Source organism: Lissotriton vulgaris, chromosome 10, assembly GCF_964263255.1.
Source record: "Lissotriton vulgaris chromosome 10, aLisVul1.2, whole genome shotgun sequence".
Taxonomy (NCBI): Eukaryota; Metazoa; Chordata; class Amphibia; order Caudata; family Salamandridae; genus Lissotriton; species Lissotriton vulgaris.
In genome coordinates, this window is record NC_141698.1 from 367,189,364 (window position 1) to 367,211,067 (window position 21,704).

The window sequence follows — 21,704 nt, forward strand, 5'->3', positions numbered from 1 at the left end:
GGGGGAAGGGGACAAAGGACAAATAGCATCAAGATGTTGGTGAAATCAGAGAGTTTAACTTACTGGTCTAGGGAGTGGTTCTGCTGCTTAAAATGCGGCGACAATACACGTTTGGCCCATCAGAATCCTGAAAACATACCTTCAGTCACCAGTACAAATGTTCTGTAAGAATCTGACCTGGGCTCAGTGTGGACTATGTTTCCTTGAATTGTCCCTTCTCAACCATTGACCCCCCCCCCCTTTTGAACAAGCCAGTGACAGTGGGCTTCCCATCTATCTCGATGGGCCAAAGAGGACCAAGAGGGTAATATCTGAGCTCAAATAACAAGCAGAGCTGAAATCAGAGTTCCTTCTGATCTCACCTCCCGCGAAGATCTCTTCCACTCAACTTTGGCTTAAACACCTAACTGCACTCAATGTCCAACCCACCATCGTGGACTCAGCAAAATCTTTAGGCATAAGACTCGACACCAATCTCAACATGCAGCAACATATCGGTTTGGCAACTAAGGGAGCGAACTACCAAATCAATACCCTGAGGAGACTTAAACCCTTCCTCCCTGCCAAAGACTTCCAAACTGCAGTACAAGCACTAGTCATTCCCCGAATAGAATACGGCAGCATCACTCTCTGCGGTCTCCCTCTAACTTCTACTGCACCTCTAAGAGCTTCTCTAAACGCTGCAGCGAGGCTCATCACTGGGTCAAAAAAACACTCGCATATCTCCCCTGACTTGAAATCCTTGAACTGGCTGCCTTTTGAAGCCAGAATACATCTGACAATCGCCAGCATGACACACAAGGCTGTACACCTAAGCTCACCCGCATACCTCACCCAGAAGCTGACAATCTCTGGCGGCACTAGAAACACTAGAGGCACAAACAATCTTCTGCTAAAACCTCGAAGATTCCGGAAGGAAAAAACTTATAAACGCTCCTCCTCAGGAATGGCACCCAGGATCTGGAACTCACTCCCTCCTGAAACCAGGCTCTTATCATCCAGCACACTCTTTAAGAAAGAAGTAAAAGCCATTCTCATGGCTAAATACACCTGAGCTATTGACGTCGGTGTTCAAAGTCGCTGCACCAGTCGGTATTAGCTGTTAGATCCCTTCGATTATTTGTTTTACTTGTGTTTTTGATTTACCTGACGATCTATGCTTTCACTTATTTGTACCCCTTGCATTATTGATGTAACTGTTTTACTATGCGCACTCCTATGCCTTCCCCACCCCACTTATTACCTACAATTTCGCCATATCTAATGGCCTGTTCTGTATGCACTGTAAAGCGCTCTGATATCTGCAAAGATCTGGTTCGCGCTATATAAAACTCTCAAAATAAATAAAAAAATAAATGGTGTTCACAGGCACAAAAACAGTGTATCCTACCTTAACACGTGACTGAAAAACAAATAGGAATGCCTATTCGGTCTTGTATTACTTACTGTAATGTATTGTATGCTAATTTGCCTAATAAATTGGCGCAAGACATGCAGTTGCTTCTGAACAGAGTATGCACACCACTTTCTAAACTGAAACAAAATGGACAATATTTAACTGGTCGTGGGTAGATTCCACTGGCCCCACTGAGAAACACTGATTGTAAAGTTCTTATTCAGGCCCTAAAGCTGTTCGCTGCACACGATCTATCCTTCCTCAAAGGAAAATTAATCAACATATACCTGCAAGACCATTAATGACTAAGTTAAAGATTTATACTGGTCAGGCCCAAATGGCAATAAACCTTGGTTCAGTGAGCTCTTTCTCTGCACAGGGGCGGATTCAACGTATAGCTCTTTAAGAGTCCCCAGCTGCTTCGAGAACCTCATTCAGTTCAGAACGGCCCTTAAAACTCACTCGGATCGCTCAGCCTCTCTCTTCAAACAACAGGACAAATGAACATGCAAGAAAGCATTTACCAGAAAGTTTCCTGGACCCGCTTCTCTACGAAAGGGCTGTGAAAAAAGGACAGAATATGAAAAGGTCCTTGCAGTTTGCAGGAGAAGGTGGTTATCAAGGCTCATCCTCGGGGCCGTCTTAACAGCATTATAGGCCCCCGAGCAAAGCAGTGCACTGGGCCCTGCCTACACAACCACTCCCAGGAACAAAAATGTTTAACGGAAAATCAGTGTTCTATTCTGGTCTGCATGCGGCCCCCTATGCTTGTGTGGCAACTGCCCAGCGTGCCCAATGCATTAAGACGCCACTGCTCATCCTGTCCACAAGACATTAATTAGAAAGCCTGGCGACCAAAGATCTGTAAAATGGGAAAGTAACATTGCGCTTTCAATGAATTAAAAACAAAAAAAAACTTCTGAATTAAAAAAAAAAAAAGGGTGGCGGTATGATGCAAATCAGAAAGGTAGATACAATTGGCATGCTTAAGATTCCACGACGTGCAATGCCCCTGTGACTAAACACTGCGGAGATCGAACAATCTGATTTTTTAAATGGTAGGAACAGGTAAGCTCAGATAAAGGCCAATAATGCACCAGGTATGGCGGATATATGGAAAACAAGCACCTCACAGCAGGAGAACATTAGGGCATTGCATTCATGGAAGCGGCTCCTGAATTGATTTCCTCGAACTCCTTCCTTTTTTGAATCAAGCAGATGATTGCCCGCTCCGAAACCACTTCAAAGCAGCATGAGCGCAAGCAGAAATTCCCTAGTTACATGAAACAGTAAGATAATATTGTGAAACAAGCGGGGCAGATGTATCAAATACCACACAACTTGTTGGCGCCTTTATGCTGCCCCACTAAAGACCTAACTGACACAGATAACTAGGTGTAACGAGGATCAAGGACCCAGCGACTGGCCAAAGCATAAAGAAATACTGCAAACTTCCTAGAAATTAGCATAGGGACATATCCTCTCACAGGCGATACTATGGACCGTTTGCAAACTTTACATGTTAGGGCTGCTTGAGGCTCCAAAAAATAAACAGGATGCAAAAAAACAGGCATCACTGGAGGAGATTAAAACATACACAAATATTAAGTCACTTTCAAGATGGAGATAAATAAGCGCTTCACTTGCAATTTTCATCCGAGAACTAAATATATGGTGCATTCACAGACCACTTTTACCACACCTCACAAAGGCAAAGACACTAGTGCACTACATGCAGTAAAAAAAAAAAGGTGCACTTGCTAATGTAGGTGAATGAAATAACATTGTACTTTCATAAATCGAGAACATCTATTTTATAGTGTTTGTCCATCATGAATTGTGGTGGTCTCATAGGAGCAGCCACAGGTTAAAGTGCAAGTCACAAAAACATAGGGCAATAGACGGTACACTGGACCCAGATGGTGTGCTACTTATGGTGCTCACTATCATCTTGGTTGCAGTTCAGCAAACTTTTTGATAGGTTTTGAACTCAATTCCACCAGCCGTGGAAACTATTGCTCTAACCATCGGGCCAGGAAATAATGGCCCCAATCGTCCACAGTGTAGCTTTCCTGAGCATCAAACATGGGCCATGAATGCATTTAACCTTATCGTAGTGGCTCATATGTTTACCAGTATTCCTGGACTGGTTTGTGGCCTAGAGAGATTATGGTATTTTCCATGCAGACTGAGTGGCAGAAAGATTATCCTACACACAGTAGCACTTTCACTTTTCTGGTAGCACTGAAATGCAACAGAGGGGGGTAGGGCGGGTAAGGGCTGTTTGAGTAGGTGGAATGGTAACCCAATGAATTCTGTGCACCTCTGCAAACCCCTATTCCATAAATTGCATCCTCCTTGCACATCTGAAAACAGCATAATCAACTTGGAGACATTAACCTGTAGACATTAGTCCCGAAAGCAAGTCCTGTACCTAGCTAAGATCAAGTAGTTATTAGAAGCAGCTAACTCTCTCTAGAACAAAACATGTTTTATTCTCGAGGAGATAAAAGGCTTGTAAAAATGGGGAAAAATACTAGAAATTGAGCCTCTTAAAATAATTTGTATGAAGGCATGCTGACAATTTCACAGTATTAGCACACTGAGTAGAATGCATGCCGCTGGTCAGCCAATCAATATGCTTCCTTCGCAGGCTAGATTTACCCTTATAGGTCACAAAGGGACAGTCTAGCTCCCAGCGTCCGCAATGCGGGCATAAGGAGTCCTGCAGAAGTACGATAGGCCTCTCACCTGAATGTTTGGCAGCTTCATCCTCCCACACAGCTCCCTCTGCCTCTTCCAAATCGAGCTGCCTGTAATAGATTGTTGTGCGATCTCTTCTCCTTGTGTTGGGAGAAAAGAAGCCCAATTAGCCAAAGAAAAGTCGAAAAACTTGAACTCCTTTTCATATTTCTTTGACTGATTGTGCTTCACTTCATGCAAGGGCTTGAGCCCAGACACCATCTGCGTAGTGACAGCTCAGTTTGAAGAGGCACAGAGGGTGATGTGGGAGGATGGAGATCATTCAGGTGAGCGACTGCTCATGCTCCGGCAGTGCTCCATATTTTGGGTGTTTGTGTACATGTGTGGGCGTCAATAGCATTATAGCCCTCACTTGCAGGGCAATAGCAGCCGTTTATTAACCACCCTCGTTATGCATTCCCTCCTGCAGCTCAGGTCCATAGCTATGGGGAGGGTAATTAACACAGGAATATTGAGCGCTCCATGGAAGACAATAAAGTGTTTCAGGCCCAATAAATATTGATATAGATTATCTGCTCCAGCATTCTAATGTTTGCCCTTCTGTTTATCACTATTTGTTTTAGAACAAATTATTGTTAAATGCCTTCTCCCTTGTTATAGGCACAGAAGAGGACCTTTAACAACTGTTATTGCCTACAACGACTTCATTGTTTAGCTGTACTCTACACTATGTTGCCGCTCCTAACTACCAATTTTTTTCCATATGCAGCCAGTTCTTTTTTAGGTCTCTGTCACACCACCTAAGCCAATACACTCCCCTCCAGCTACCACCAGACACTTCTACAAAACTACTACTTCCAACACATGCCCCTTGACCAAACGGGTTTCCTCGCTCCCGCCCCTACCTGCGCCACTTTTTCCTGTTATACCCATGACTGACCCTGTTCTTTGTTTGTTACAAACTGCATCCCCAAGTTTGCGGGACCTCAAAACTTTCCGCAACTGCACCCTAAATAAAACTTTCAGCCCCAAATGGGCTGGTAATCTGCATGGTTTTGACCCACCCAGTTTGGGTTGTCTTTTTGAGACCAGAAAGACGTCACCATTGTTGAGACATAATCTCTCTGCACTGTTTTTTTTTTTTAATTATTATTTACCCATTTGGAGTCCAAAATGACCAAATACAAACCAGAGGTGCTCGGAATAAACGTGCTCCCCAAAGCAGGCGTGGTTTTGCCAAGTCTTGTTTTGATGCACAGAAACAGCTTCGACCCTCCGATTCTGCTAGCCACACAAACATGCTGCAGAGCAGAATGCGACTCCATCACACATACGTTTTTGAGGGACCATTCAATATTTTAACGCTGAACTTAAGCTGGTGTGGTGTTTTGTTTTTAAAAATGTGGCAGGTTTGGCTAGGAAGGTTCTTAAAATAGTGGTTTGTGCACTGCTCAAACCCATAGCATGGTGGTTTGCGGGAAACAGAAATGTGTGAGTTGGTTTGTGAGACTGGTCTGGTTCGTTCCAAACAGCTCATGGCAGATGAAAAAATACAAATTGAAGACACAATATGAACATTTAAATGAATATAGAAGGAGCAGGGCAACCGGGCATTCGCCAAGAGTTTGTCAGCATCTGGATGACATGCCTTTGCAGGGTACAGAACGTGCTACAACTTGGGTCCCTCCGGCAAAAATAAAACCCCCAGAGCACCGGCGTGGGATGTCGGTGAGGAGCACAAACCTGCCCTGTGGCACCTAGAGCATAAAAAATAAAATGAGAATTTTGTGACGTAGGAGAAATAGTTTGTTATGACACAGTACAGCGCTTTGGCTAAATGACAACGCGGTGAGGCGCTGCATCTAGGCCCTCTTATGGCCTGTTCAAAATCGGTCATTCTTAGCCATTTATCTCTCGAGTTTAGAACAAGACCCGTTTTCTTGCAAAAAATCTCCCCCTCCGCAGAAACTCGTTTTTCCCAGTAAGAAAATGTGTGAGGAGGGGATACACACCAGCGCTCCGCACAGCCCCTTAAGGTGGTGTGCCACAATTCTGCATCCAGAGTGGGCACCGTGCCCAGGGGCGGGCTTCCCTCGAGCCAGCTGCACACACACAAGCGCCCACGCACAGGGAAGCCAATGTCAACAGCGGCAACAAATCAAAAGGCGTACAACCAGGGAAAAGAGTCACAAAAACAGCGCTGCTGTGACAGGGCAGCGATGTCGCGTCTGAACACCGTGTTTCGTGCGCACTCGTTAAACGCCGCCTTTTCAGAACACTGGGGAAGTTATTTTGTGCTCAGAGGGCTGGGCTCAGATAAAGAACATCTTCAAAGACGTATATTATTAGTCTTTGGGAATAAAAAGAACAATAAGATTCGGAGGGAGAAAATGCCGTACAATAACCCTCCGCACAAAAAAACACCCCTACTCAAGAAACCTAGGGAGGGGCTGACTTCAGCCCGAGGGCTTCTTGTGCTCACAAACCTACAGGAGTAAATCCCAGGTAGAGAAAGGGCAGTGGACGTTTCAAAAGAGCAGTAGGGCTTGAAAATGTGAAAACTCTCAAACATGCCCTAACTTGCCTCCATCCCTTTCCAACCCTAGAAAAGTTGTAATTTTCTTCCTGTCAAGGGTAGGAGTAAACCCCTTTAAAATGTGGGGGAAGGAGTTTCTCCCAGGATAAAAATATTTTCTCCACTAAGAGAAGGGAGCAAAAAAACAAGTGTCACTGCACAAAGAGGTCGGCGCTTGACGGTCAGCAGTGTCTGCCTTCATAAGCCTATAAGTTAAACACCTATCCCTTCCACCTATCCCCAACACCCAAAAATAGATTTCTCAAAAAACCCTCCAAGGATTGCGCACAGAAGGCTATGACTGGACACAATTCCAAGCATACTTTTTTTTCTCAATACCCAAAAGATGTCCAACTATGCTCATCTGAGATATTCTTTGTTATTTTACGTTTATTTGTGCAACTCGGGCCCATATAGTTCAATTCGGAGCATTTTTTCCTCCTCTGAATAGAAGTGACTGCAATCTATAAATCAAAAATTCCCTACTCGGGGTTTCACAAACTTTTGACTCAAACATATTTTACAAGCTTGGAAATGTTGCAAATGTGCTAAAAGCATTCCCAACACCAATACAAAAGGTAATAGTGATTTATTTAGCCGCAGTTTTATGGGTTTTATTTTGACATTTACAAACTAATGTATGCTTATTTTCATTTTTGGTCAGGAAACTATAAATGTACATACATATTTAACATTCCACTGATTCTTGCACTTTTGAGTCAATAGTGTTTTGGGGCCCTAAGCAGATTTATACAATTAAACTAGCTTCAAAACATCAGCTTTGTACTCATGGCACCTGTTCAGCTATTTACAATTCATTAGAAGTTATATTCAAATTTTAAACTAATTATGCTGTCAATATGGATAGCATTTGTGATGGCAAGATATTTAAGAGCATCAGATTTCTGTGTTTTCCACTTTAAAATATACAGGCATTTAAGCTAAGTGTTTTCCATCTGTATTTATATGTAAAATCCTGGAAAAAAGGAAACCTGGGAGGCTTATTTATAATGGGTTCACTTTAATCAACAGAGCACCCGATTCTAGTTTTCTGCCGACCACAGAGGCTGACAAAACCCAATCTGCTGATCATGACTGGTACCTGTAGCACAAAATGTGTACTGAACTCACAAAGCTAGATTTGAACATTGTTGCTTTCTGTACAGCCCAATATAAAGGTAGAGCAGGGCTAAAGAGCTAAAAAAACAATTTCACACATTGTATCCTAAGATTAGACTGCTAGTCTAGTGCAACTAGGGAGGGCAGATCCACAAGCAATTACCAAATTAACTGAATCTTCACACAGGAAGCAGAATATATATATATATATATATATATATATATATATATATATATATATATATATATATACACATATATACGTATACACACACACACACATTATGTATATATATATATATACAAACACACACACACATATACTCCTTCATAGCATTCAACTTCAAAGACACCAAACGCAGCATCACAGCATGGAACAGCAGCATGGATTCCGTTTCTTGTTATGTGTTTTTCTTTTTTAGTTATTGAGTGCAAACTCCAAGATGTTCATAAAAGCACTAAATAAATAAAGAGAATGTGACTGACGCATTTCGGCCGATGCCTTCAACTGGGTCTCTATATATAAATAACATTCCAAACTGCTGAAAAGTTGCTCAAAACCTGTACCATAAACCTGTGGAATGCAAAGCACCATGAAAACGTATGGAGAAGAGATTTAAATCATGAGTGGCAAATGCCAACCTCACACACTTGCAAAAAACACAGTTGATGGACAGAATGCAGAACAATATCTTACATTCACCCCAGTACAAATATCTGGGCCTCAATCGATCGTTGTTTTGCACTCCACACCACCCTAGGTCAGACAATAGCTATATGCAAATCAGCCTTGACCCTGTGCCTCATGGGAACAGTCCATCCCGAACTACCAAGCCATGTCTTTCCTAGACCAGAATCAAGCATCCAAGGACCGGTTTCTGGCTATCACCCTTCTTCAGCCTGGATAGCTTGACTCCAGTGATGTGGAGTGCCTGAGACTCACGTCTGAGCATACCCAGCCCACTCGGGGTGAAAATTGCAAAAAACACAGTTGATGGACAGAATGCAGAACAATGTCTTACATTCACCCCAGTACAAAGATATGGGCCTAAATCCATCGTTTTTTTGCACTCCACACCACCCTAGGTCAGACAATGGCTATATGCAAATCAGCCTTGACACTGTGCCTCATGGGAACAGTCCAGCCCGAACTACCAAGCCATGTCTTTCGCAGACCAGAATCAAGCATCCATCAACTGTGTTTTTTGCAACCTTACACACACAGCAAGAACCGAGCAATGAAAAATATAAGTAATATAAAATATGAGCAGTGGTTGATTGTTAAATGTCAAGGAAGTCCCTCATAAAGACAATAACAGTGCAAAGTCATCCTTGCATAACTTGAACTCTGATTAGTAGCTCACAATTTAAAATTTAAGGTAACATTTTAAGCAGCTTTTCTTTGAAGGATCATTCACTACAAGGCTCATTTGAGGAGAAAAAAACAAGAAATGATTTGTTCTAATACCAAGTCATGCTATGCCAAAATTAGATCTGCAGAGAATTTACATGGAGAATGAACTGCAGGTCAGGGAGCAAGGGCGGACCTTCACCCAATTTCTTTTTTAACATTGTTTTCATGGGGAAAGTATAGAGTTGCAGTCTAGTGTTTTAAGAAAGTCATGCTGTATTTTGAGGCATTTAGTGATGCAATTCTGCACATAGAATGTGGGGAGTGGGACACTAAGGGAATTCAGTTGAGCTCTATAATGTAGATTTGGGCCCCCTGCAGTCTATAGGGCGCATGGGGGGAGGGGGGGGGGAGCAGCTCTTTGGAGGGGGAGGATGTATTCAGCCCAAGGCTGTGCAGATCTGTGAGATACGGGAGTCTCGAGGGGGGCCCATCACATTCTTAGTTTAGGCCATCATTTTGCCTCAAGCAGATAACAAATGGGTGCGGGTGAACTCAACAGCATGGCAACACCGGGTATGAAAACAGAAGAGGGGTGCGTGCGCTGAAAAGGGCCAGCAGGCAGCGCACTCCAATCTAAAGTAAACAGGCTGGTGGCTGGCTTTGAACTTTGCCGCCATGCTGGTACTTCTCGCGCTAGAAGGCCTAATCCCCCTGAAAACATCATCCTGCCCAAGGCGTGTCCAACAACAGACTCGGATACCTGCCCCGTGTGTACACACAGCACCCCTTTAAGGATGGCCACGCTCTGCTGCTTGCCACACCACGAAAATGACTTACAGAGGAGCCAGTGTGTACGTGAGAGACAGCAGGCCTCTTGTGCGCACTCGTAACCGAGAACACGGCCTAAAGGCGTCTCTCAGAGCCGCAAACAGTACACGCTGCAGGGAGTCACATAAAATGGGAGTCACAAAAGAGTACCCGCTGCAGGGAGTCACATAAAACGGAGTGGCAAAACAGTACACGCTGCAGGAGTCACAAAAAACTACTGGACACCGGCGAAGTTAGTATGTACGTCCAATGTTGACACCCAGACACATAGAGCTTTAATCTTGCTTAACCCACACTACCATTCGCCACATTATTTTTCGCTTATTTGTTTCCTCTATCGTCTCTTCTGGTTTGCTTATGTTTTCAGCTACATGGTTTGTGAAGCATTTTCTAATGTAGATTCTGAGGCTCCCCACCACCTTCTTGTAAGTGTTTAAGATAAAAACGTGTCATAGTGATAGTTACAAGCACTATTCAAAGTATGAAGTCTATATGAAAATTATATATAAATGTCAATGTTTTAAATTCTATAACATTGTTTTAAATGAAAAGTACAATTGATTGATTACTGTTAGTTGTAGTATTTTGAGTTTTACTATAAATCTAAATAAGCGAAACAATAAAATATATCTTTTCTTGCTGTGTCTGACGTGAGTCACATGAACACCCCCAAAATCTCTGCACCAACATGCTTCGATCCAGAATCTCCCTTCGAGTTTCCAAGGCACAGTTACGGTCCAGCTGAATTCTGAATGAAGATGTGCCCACCAACCAACCTTACCTACCCCGCCAATAAGAAATGTGGCTTCAGTTCTGTACCAATGATTCGCACACACAGCAAGGCATCTGCCTCGTGCACATGCATCCACATCGTCCATTAGGAGGAAACAAGCCCAATAATGTATTTTGGTCACTGGATGGCCTGGTTTCACAGAACATCATGTTACATGTCAGGATATCCCAAAAGGAATCCATTCACAGGAAGACTGAGAACGCACCACTCCTTCCGGTCTGTGTCTCATTCCTCCAGGTTCACAACACAGGGCAAATAGTGCAGAGTTTGCAGTCTAACTGTGACGTGCAGGGAACAAACAGGACGCCAAGAATATGCAATGCATGATGCAGTCCGCATGTCAGCCTACGCATGCACAATGTACTTTGCAGAGCTTAAGGTCTGAAGTAAGCATTGGACAAACAAACCCAATTGTTTACACATAATGTGCCTGGCTGTATTAAGCATATTACACACATCGAGATTTTTCTGTGCATATTTGCCTGCGTTGATCAGCAGACAGCAAAAAAATAAACCCCTATGGTTAGTGTCATTTGGAAAACAACCAGAGTTCATCAGATAGGTGGTGTGAATGGAGAAGCAGCACAACGCGGGGGCATTTGTACAGAAGCTGGTAAGCGGGAAGCTAGTAAACTGGAATGGTATAGCTGGGCTTCAACAGTTGGTTGTCATTATACTGTCAAACAACAGGCTTCAGTTTTAAGCTACTTTGGGGCTCGCATACGTTTTTAAGTTCTGCTTTACCACCAGAGATGCTTCTGTGTGATACGGCTGCCAATTTTATTTTTTGGATGGTGCAGAAAGACCTAAGCCATACCAACACAAAGAGCATGCCAAGTGCCTAAACCAGTCATATGTAGAAATCAATACTGACCAGGGTGGTCACCAGACCTGTCTCCAACTAGCCCTGAGCTTGGTGCATCTTGATGCTTTGCCCTTCTACCCAAAATCTGAAGACCGCCAAAAAGCCTGGTCATCACCTGACCTTGCTTAGACTTGGCTCAACCACTGTGGTTTCTACTTCTACTAAAAAGGTGGCCTTATGCTAGGAGTGATTCCAATGATCACAGACCTTATACACAGGCCAGGGTCAACCTCAGGGCTTGCTGGAGGACATTCTGGAGGTCACGTGGCCCCCAGGATTGCAGCTTACCAGGAGTGACCGGTGGACACTGGATTTTGCACAGACTCACTCAAGGCTGGCCTTACTTGATCAAGATGATAGCAATACCCAGATCAATACATGTCCTTCAAAATGACCCCTTCCTGCTTCCTTCTCCCTCCCAAAGAAAAATCACCTCGTTAACAAGATCCACTCTATGGCAAAATGGAACTCCAAAGGTAGCAATGACGAAATGCTTAAAATCCACAGATGTTTGCTCATTGGCCCTGTAAGACTTCACAACATACTAACAAGCTGCCCATATAATGGTGATCAACCAATGGCTCTGTAGCTTCGGATCGAATCCGGTGTATACAACCAAACTATAGCAATGGCTGAAGTTACCCCAATTCACTACTTCTATGGTGGGACCAAGCCCCTCATTGCCCAGTAATTCAGGGCAACCAAAGTAGTACTGAAAGTATGGTAAGCCTCTCTCCTACAAATGTAATAGGCAAACAACCATTATGAAGAGACCACACCATGGGATGGAAATCTGTTTCTCCAAGACTTTGGATAAATAGGAAATCTCCATGTTGTGAGCCTCAGCTAGCCAGATGAAATCGTTTATTGAGCTCCGATAAGAATTTGAGTTGCAGCAATCACAATTCTACTGCTACCTACAACTCAGACATGCCTCATTTAGACCCCAGCTACCTTGGCGAGGTACCAGCCTGTAACTGCCTGGCGCCAAGCTCACCACATCACAAATGTTAGAAAGGGGAATTATCTTTAGGGTTTATGGGGTCCTTGCTATAAACACTCCAGCTATGTTTGAGGTGTTAAGGCTGGCCCCAGAAGCTGATCCGGGCCCTTTGGAAGACGAGGAATGACTACTCACCTTAAAACCTTAAAGACATCAGGGGAAGCAGTGATAGCCACTGGTTATTGCCTCATCCAAATAAAAAAAATTACACATAGTCTATTATACTCCAAAGTGCCTAAGGCGCAAGAACAGGGGGGGGGGGGCACTCCAAACTGTCTCAGGTGCTTGACACAGAAAGGGGAATTACTCCTTACGGTCTGGTTATGATGAATAATCTGTCCCTTTTGAGAAGGGAAGGCAAAACTGCAATTTTCCAGCTGCTTCTGGGTATTGAACTTACTATAAAATTGTTGTTGCTAAACATTTATCAGGATGAATGGTCCACGTGTGCTGAAAAATCCCTCCTGCATTTAGAGATGGTTTTGGTGAAACGAGAAATAGCACAAAACTGGAGGGAAAAAAATTGCCCCCAGTGTTGCGAGATGGGTGGCTGGACTATCTATTTACTTGTCGCATTCTGGTACCTTCAGTGGATAAAGTCTGAGGCAGATGCCAAAAACATTTAATAAAATTGATACAAAGTCGGGAATAGGGGGAGGGAAGTGCAGAATAACTAGTAAAAATTAGTGAAAGGGGGGGGACTAAAACTGCGGAATGTCCTTTTAAGTGACAATTTGAAGAGACAAACGTGGAAAAACATGTTACAAATGTTGCTTTAGCATTTTATGCCGATATTTGCCAATAAAGAGGGTTCATTAAAATAATGGCTTATCCAGATGGCCCTTTCTTTTCCCTTATGATGACTCCTAACAGGAGTGCTATCAGTGACCGCGGGCCCCTCCTTGAAGCAAACCCTAACCCCGACTCATCCTGGTGGTCTCTTCTTCCAGCCATGGTTAGAACTTGTGCCACGTTAAGAAGTAAGTCCATGCTTCCTGAAAAATTACACCACCAACTCTTTGCTTCCCTGAATTATTTTGCCTTTCATTCCATACAGCGCAAAAGCCTTTTAAGCATAGCCCCGAAATGTATACAGTTGTCTCCACAATTGTCTCTGGATGAGGCATCCCTTGATTAGTTCACTGTGACAACACCTAGCTTCGAGATCTCCACAACTCTCGCTCAGCTCTTCCCCACTAGGGTAGCATGCAATTAATGTCTTGTATCCCTGTAGCACTGTTTATTTTTTGACTATTAAAAGTTTACTTTAGACCCCGACAGTGAAGCCAGCTCAACAACAACATGGAAAAAAATAACGCATGCACCAGGTCTCAGGAGTGTTGCTCCATCTGCAAAAAATGTAAAAACCATAAATAATTAACTCATGACAGAAGAAAAAACTCTGTACATGGGCTTAGGTCACACTACGCTGCAGGTACCTCCTTTCCTAGAACTTCCCTACAATTCTATAAACACATCTTTTGGTGTTGGCTTCAAAGAGGCGATAGCTGGATGGACAGATTTTCACAAGTTCATCTCCAGCTCCCATCAATCACTCAAGAACATTTTGTGTAGAATGCAGAGGAAAATAGACAGCTTGGCGAACGTCAGGCACCACTGCATTCATTTCCCACATGTTCCCAATGGGATTTCATCATGTGCTACACAGGAAAACCTTACTCTTACCCCTTCACTTCCCTGCCTCTTCACTCCCATATCACAACGCTACCCATACTAATTTCCAAATATCGAGTTGTCTAAAGCTGCTTACCAGACCTGTGCTCTATCCCTTCAACCTACACCCAAGATCAGGCTCTCGATTTTAATCCTAGACCCATCAGATCCTTGTTCTCCACTGGCTGCCTTTCAGAAAAAGCCATGTCCCACCAAACTATAGCTACCATCATCTAGCTCAAACCCAGCCCCTACCAAGCCTTCCCTTGCTCTTTGGCCCAAGAGCAAGTGCTGAAAATGCTCAGGACCAAGGTGAGTCCTGAATCCGACAGCAAGTACTAACCTAGATCCAGCCCAGCTTCAGCGAAATATGATAACTTAGTCACATGCAGTTTACGGACACTGGAGCACATTCCGCAGTGCCCGCACTGTCTGCTTTGCATTCAGAGCAGCAACCTGCAAGGGATGAGGAAGTGCTCTCATTTTAGGTTCCAGCTGAACACAACACAAATGTCTCACTTAAAGGGCCATAAGTACTTCTTTTATTTGAGTCTCATCCTGACTGTGAGCTAATTGGAACCAAACACCTTGATGTCAACTCCACTGAGGAAGCAGCCACTCGGACTGTTGTCACTTGACACTTGCTGAAGAAGTAAACTATGATTTGGAGGCAGGCTTTTGAGTTTTCCAAGCAATGTATGTAAGAGGTATGTGTGGACTGTAAGAGGTAGGTGTGGACTATAAGAGGGGTCTATACGCATGTTTACACCACTAACGATTATATACAACTACTTATTGCCAATAAGAGATTATTACTACCCAAAGGAACATTTTTTTAGCTATGTGAGAATAACAAAAGATTGAGAAACAAAAAGCAATAGCGTTTTACACTTGAGCCTTGTACTGTGCTTGCAGTTCCTTGATGCAGTTCATAACTCACTTAACTATATCATAAGTGTTACTTGTAACCTACAGGATATACAAGGGTTTGAAAAACAAAAGGAGGAACCTACTTAGCTGTCTAAATACAATACAAATCTGTCACCTGCATTGTAAACTTTCCGCTTTGCAGCAGGCACATTACCCATTTGTGCTGTTTTCTAATGAGTCAGACCTGTGACTAGGCTGCACATAGGTCACTCCAGCCGCTGCATTTTAATAAAACTAAAATAATCTTACCATTATTATTTTTTTAAATAACTTTTAAATTGGCATTTACTCCATATTAAACATATAGTAGGAGCATTGCATTGTCAATAAATGATTCGCAGACATATGATCCTCTCCAAAGACTAACAGGAACTCTCTCCTCCCCACTCCCACAACACTTGACAAACAACATTAGTACAGAGCATTATGCAAAACACTTCAACAGTCCACAAGATCCATTTTTCACCAGAATCGCTACTCAAACTAAGGGTCCCTCGCCCTCTTCCGGGGTACGGCTCAGCCCACACATCCTAGGGCGGCCATCCAGGAAAAGTGTGGCTCACTGGTTAGAAGCGGCAGACCCTGAAGCAGAAGTCTTCCTGGGACCAGGGTTCAATTCCCGACGCGGCAGGGTCTTGGGTCAATGTCCGCGGGCTCGATAATTCTCGCCTAGGTGCCTACACTAACCATGGGTCCCACTCTGCAACTCTGGGCAATAGCTTGCTTAATCTCCCCAACGGCCCCAGAAGCGCCGGGGATGCCTAGCTTCACCTTGGGGGTGCCCTCTCACAGGGAAAGCCAGGACGGGTTCCCCAGCGGCATACAGCGCCAGGACGCTACGTAACGAGGTAACAGTGCGCTTTACAAGTATACATACATTACATACATTACATCTAGAACTCTTGTTGGCCCGGAAGCTCCTTAGCTAGAGGTCCTTGACCATGTATGTGTAAGTATGTAATGGTACTTGTATAGCGCATAAATCACCATGAGGCATCTCGGCGCTTGTACGAATACCGCTGAGGAACCCTTCCTGGCCTTTCCCTGTGAAGTGCCCACTCCTGGGCACCCCCAAGGTGAAGCCAGGCATCCTAGCGTTGTTGGGGCCGTTGTGGAGATTAAGCAAGCTATTGTCCAGAGTTGCAGAGTGGGACCCATGATTAGAATAGGCACAGAGGCAAGAATTATCAGGTCCGGGGAAATTGATCCCAAGAGCCGCCGAGGCGGGAATTGAACCCTGGCCCCGGGCCAGACCTCTGCATCAGGGTCTGCCGCTCTAACTATTGAGCCACACTTCTCCACCATCAACCACTATCTACCATGTCTCGCCATTGATTCCAAATTCGTTCAAACTTCCAGGGGCATCCTCTAGACCTATAAACCAGTTCCTCTGCTCTCATGCTTTAGATGAGATTCGATTCCCATTTTTGCAGCATCGGCAGGACCGGACTTCCCCCCATCTCCTGGCCAGGTCTCTCCTTGCCGCTGCTAGGCCCACATTACAAAACAGTAGGGTATATTTCTTTAGGTTCTGCTCCACAGATCACCAATGTCAATAGCTGTGGGGTTAAGCAATCACTTATCTCTTCCACATCTGCTAACCTTGACTTGACTCGACACCAGCATTTCTGTACAAGCAGGCAATCCCACAGTGTGGAGTAGCGGCCCTAGTCGCCAGCACTCCAAAAGACAGAGGTCCGATTCACACTGTCCCATTTTGTAAAGGTGTTCCCTCCCAAGCTACACCCTGTGAAGGAACTTTATTTGGGCCAAAAGAAACCCAGCCCTTACCACCACCACATGTGGACATCAAACAGCCTCACCCCAGGCGTCATCTTCCAGAATCCCCAGATGTCATTCTCAATGTTCCCTAAGGGAGGCCAGGTGAATGGCTACTTGATATCTCATATTCTGTTTGTAGTTCTTGAAAAGTGATCAGCCTGCCCTCTTGCCGCACATCCCCCACAGTCGATATTCCCAGGCTGTTGATTTTTTTATAACCCACAATCTTCCTAAGTTTCTTCAGTGCCTCCGTCTCCCACAGAGGGGTCACCAGCGTGATTCGTCCCCTCCAACCCAAGAGTCTCTCAGCCCTTCACCATACCCAGAGTGCCTGGGCCGTTGGCACCGGTAGTCCCCGCAGCCTCTGTCTCACATATATGCAACGCTAGTGCCCAAGGTGATCCATTGCTCTCCTATCCACCATTAGGGAGGGCTCTACCTGTTCTGAAAATATCCAGTCATTTGCCACTACTAATTGTGCTATCCAGTAGTATAGTTTTAAATCAGGCAAGGCAATGCCCCATCCCAGGTCTTTCTAGTCAGTGTTTTGAGAGGTATCCTTGGGGCTACCCCATCCATGAGCAGACTTCTTGTAACCCAATCCACCTCCGTGAAGAATCTTTCTGGTACAGCATATGGAGTGTTTTGAAGAGCATACAAGAACTTTAGGAGATAAATCATTTTAAACAGATCAGCCCAACCCAGAAAGGACAGAGGGAGGTGCTGCCAGTGGCCAACGTCCTGTTTATAGTCCTCTAGAACCCTCCCCAGATTGGCCTGAAAAAATACTTCTGGTTTGACATGACAAAGATCCCCAAGCACCGAAACCCCTCCGGTTCCCATCAAAGCGGGGAGAGTATGTTGGATGGGGACCTCTCTGTCAAGGTGTATACTACAGATTAGCGGGGATAAATGGCATCCTTGTCTGGTGCCTCTCCTAATCTTTAGGTCTCTGTGCAGTACACCATTTACTCTCACTCTGGCCACAGGATCTTGGTAGAACAGGTTTGACCCACCACAAGAAGGAACCCCCGAATTCCATCTTCTCTAGAACGGCCCACAGATGTGACCATTCCAGGGAATCGAACGACTCTTAGAGACAAGATTACTACCAGCTCCCTGATCTGCCCACTACGCACTGGACATCCGAATACCATCTGTAGTTTATGCAGCATCACCCTGTGGGGCATAAAACCTAATTGATCTGCCTGCCCCATCATGTCTACTACCCCTGAAGCTGACCTGCAAGCGCCTTCACCATCTTACCCTTATATTACTACTGGAAATTGCTGGTTACACACAGATAACTGCAGTGGTTGCCCTACACCCATAAGATATTTTATAATGAATCCTGTGTTTGACCAATTAAGTAAGGTAGATCCATTATCACATTTGCCCTTGTTGCCAATTTCATTAAGCAGATAAAAAAAGGTAGAATCCTCCACTCCTCATGATCCACCAGTTGACCTAAAATTTATGGGATCTTAGAATGAATGTTATCCCACTTCCAGCCCTGCCGGTGACATAAACCTGCCCCATGTTCCTCAAACTTTTCACTTCACCTTCAGTTCTATGCCCTCTTATCCGACCACATGACCCTTGTTATTCCTCTCCACCTTCATACCTCATATGGCCCAACACACTCTTCCCCTCCAGCACCATGTCCCATTCGGATCCTGGCCTCTCAGCTGTCCGGTTTATTCACCTTCAAAACGCGTCCAATGACTTCACCTGACCTCGTTCTTCTCCTTCAGCTCCATTGACCCTCAGGTCCTTCTCCCTCCTTGACTCATACCCACCTGATCCCTCTTGCCTTGACTCACTCGCCCCCAATCACTTGCTCTCCCCCTTCAGTACCCTTGCCCTAGATTCTCCTCGCAGCTGCCACACATTCCCTGCACTTCAACGTCCACTGATCCGACAACAAGACCATAGCTTCCCAGGTCCACGGCAGGTATCCAGTGCACACCCTCGGACCCCTGTCTCCCCATGCAGACAGTCACACACCCGGCTCTTCCATTCACCCCCTCCCTTCAGCACCCAAATCACCGCCCTTCCCCCGGCCCCGAGTACAGAGACCCCTCACCTGGCCAGCCTGCCTCCACGGCGCCCGGTGTCCCCCACCTGTCCCGGGCCAGCAAGACTCTCCTTCCCCAGCTTCGGGCCGCTTTCGCTCAATGAGAAGCACGGAGAGCGGCGGCTCCTGGAGTCCAGGAACTGAATCCTACGTCAGCGCCGCAGCAGCTCCCGCCGCCCGCCAGGCAATACACTCCCAGCGCTGCGCTCAAAGCGCAACCACCGTCTGGAATACCTCCAGTAGACTACAATTCCCAAGGGTCAGTGCAAGCCAAAGACGGAAGTGCGGCAGAGACTGCTCGTCACCCGAGGAAGGCTGCGCAGCGTTTGTAGTTCTAAGTAACACTACTCGTTAATGGGGAGTTCGGTATACTTGGTGGTAAGACGATGTTGTAGGTGCAGAATAACGAACCTGCCCCGTGGGTCTCAAGTCAAGAGCTATCGCAGGGTATGGCGGAACGGAGTACACCTGCCCCCTATGAGAAAGAAGAGTGTGTTGGACTACAATGCCCATGACGCACGGGGAACACTGAGAAAGGAGGATGTGACGGCAGGACATCAATGTTCTGACTGCTGCTGGCCCCTGCTGGTCTAGGGTGACACTGCCGGAGTACCGGCACCATCTAGTCGTGCACAGTGACAGCAGGAGGTGCAGGATGCTGCCCGGGCCTTAATCTTCAAGGATAAGCCGCGGTTCACCTATGCGAGTACGAGCATGGAGGTCATTGTCTTAAGTGCCAACATGCATAGTCTTTATCGGCGGCATTATCCACAAATAGCCTCATTCATAGTCAAGGGCGTAGGAGACACTGACTTCCTAGAGGGACGATTGGCAGCCCTTAAGAGGTGTAGATTGTGTCAAAAGATGTAAATCAAGCAACAAATGTCGTAAGAAAATATGAAGAGGACTTAAACATGTAAAAAAATATTTGTCATCATTTCTAGGTGTTACAATTAAGTGCATTGGATAATATCACTGTATTGAGTGACATTTATTCAAAGCAGTGTTTAAATTGACAGGTGATGTCTGATACTGAGTACCTGCACTTCTTTAAATTGAAAGAGAGAGTATCCGCACTTCTCAACACTGCTGCCATGCATATAATGGGAAAGAAGGAAAACTTCTCAGAAGCGGACAGGTTCTTTGAATAGTGAGTACCTGCACTTCTATATTTGCATTTAAAGCACTGATTGAAAGTAATATTCATACATGGTAATAGACCCGATTCAGATGGAGACTCACGATTTACGAAGCCAAAATTTGGGTTTATTTTAGGTGTCTCATGCCTAAAATCACTGATGCTGCAATTTAAGCCAATCGAAAAATGCATTCCACCCATTTTTTTTCTAAATCTCCCACTTCTCAGTTTGAAAATGTTGGCATGCATAAATATTGTTTTAAAACTTGAAGCATTCAAGAATACCCCCGTGCCCTGAAGAATTTGTCACAGGCTACCCAAAATGTGTCAGTTTTTCATGTTCTCTATTCATATAGTCCATGTTATTACTGAAGCAAAAGTATTCTATATTAACCATAAGTTAGGTTTTTGTAGACTATAGATCATGTGCTGAGTTACTACAATGTGCTCCCATACTGGATGGTTAAGGAAAATGACACAAGGTGTAATAAAGTAAGGAGGCATGAATCACACAATTTGGTCAAGTGGAGGAGCTAAGATTTGATCCCAGGATTGTATATTGTGCAGTTCAGAGACTGTAGGGATACAGCCTTTCCTCTTCCTTTAACACCACAGGCTTGTGATTTGTGTTGTTATTCAGTTATTGTTATTCAATTAGTTTTAGCATATGGAGTTCAATAAATACCCTTATCACACCTTAAACCAAACCAACACTCTATACATGTGCATAGGCATAAGATTGAAAGGTGTTCTTTTCTATTTGGAATGTTTTCACAGACACTGAATAGAAAACACAGTGAAAGAACATGCAACAGTTCCCAAGCTTCTCTTTGGAAAGCTGTTACCCGAGGACCAAACTGACAGGTCTTCAAGACCCTTTAGTTTCTGCTAATTATTTAATTGCTGTGTTTGAGGTGATAAGCTTCTCCTAAAATGTACTTTTTCTCAATTCAGCTGAGCCAGCAATAACCCTAACTTAAAATAGCATCTCCTGCCTTCCCTTACTCTGCTGGCTTTCCTGGCTTGACAAACAGAGTGGTTTTAGAGCAGTCTCAACCCCTCAGAGTCCACAATTAAAGAATTAACAAAACAAAGAGGTCGTAGCAGCCCCACTGAATTTACTCCTTCAGTTACATCCCTTCAAGGAAACTTAGGTGATATTCAATGTGGCTTTAGAGAGACTTTGGCTGTCAGCCACTGTGTAATGTTAAATTTCCACTACAAAATCTGGGAGGGATATTGTCCCTTGTGTCCCATCCACACCAAAACCCAGGGGCGGAGGATACAATCCCCCCTCCTCCCAGTTGTTCCTACACCCTTGGTCATAGTACACGGATGGGCAGCCTCAACTCTTGAAGTCCCACCCATGAGAAAAATAATGTGATGGCATGCTATATTTGCACTTACACAGCACATTTCTACCATTTGAATAGAACCCTAGAGATTTTGGCACCTGCTCAATGTTCA

The 21,704-nt window shown here is 44.6% G+C and overlaps 1 protein-coding gene across 2 annotated transcripts in view; it reads right to left on the bottom strand.

Moving 5' to 3' along the window:
* Positions 1-19,234, bottom strand: part of CAPN15 (calpain 15) — a 374,161-nt gene extending 354,927 nt beyond the window's left edge. The window contains exon 1 of one of the 2 annotated variants that reach the window (XM_086941170.1): positions 19,109-19,234. The gene's annotated coding sequence lies outside the window, so the exon portion shown is untranslated. The remainder of the gene's footprint in view (positions 1-19,108) is intronic. The other variant, XM_086941172.1, reaches the window with a different exon arrangement.
* Between the last annotated feature and the right edge of the window lie 2,470 nt (positions 19,235-21,704).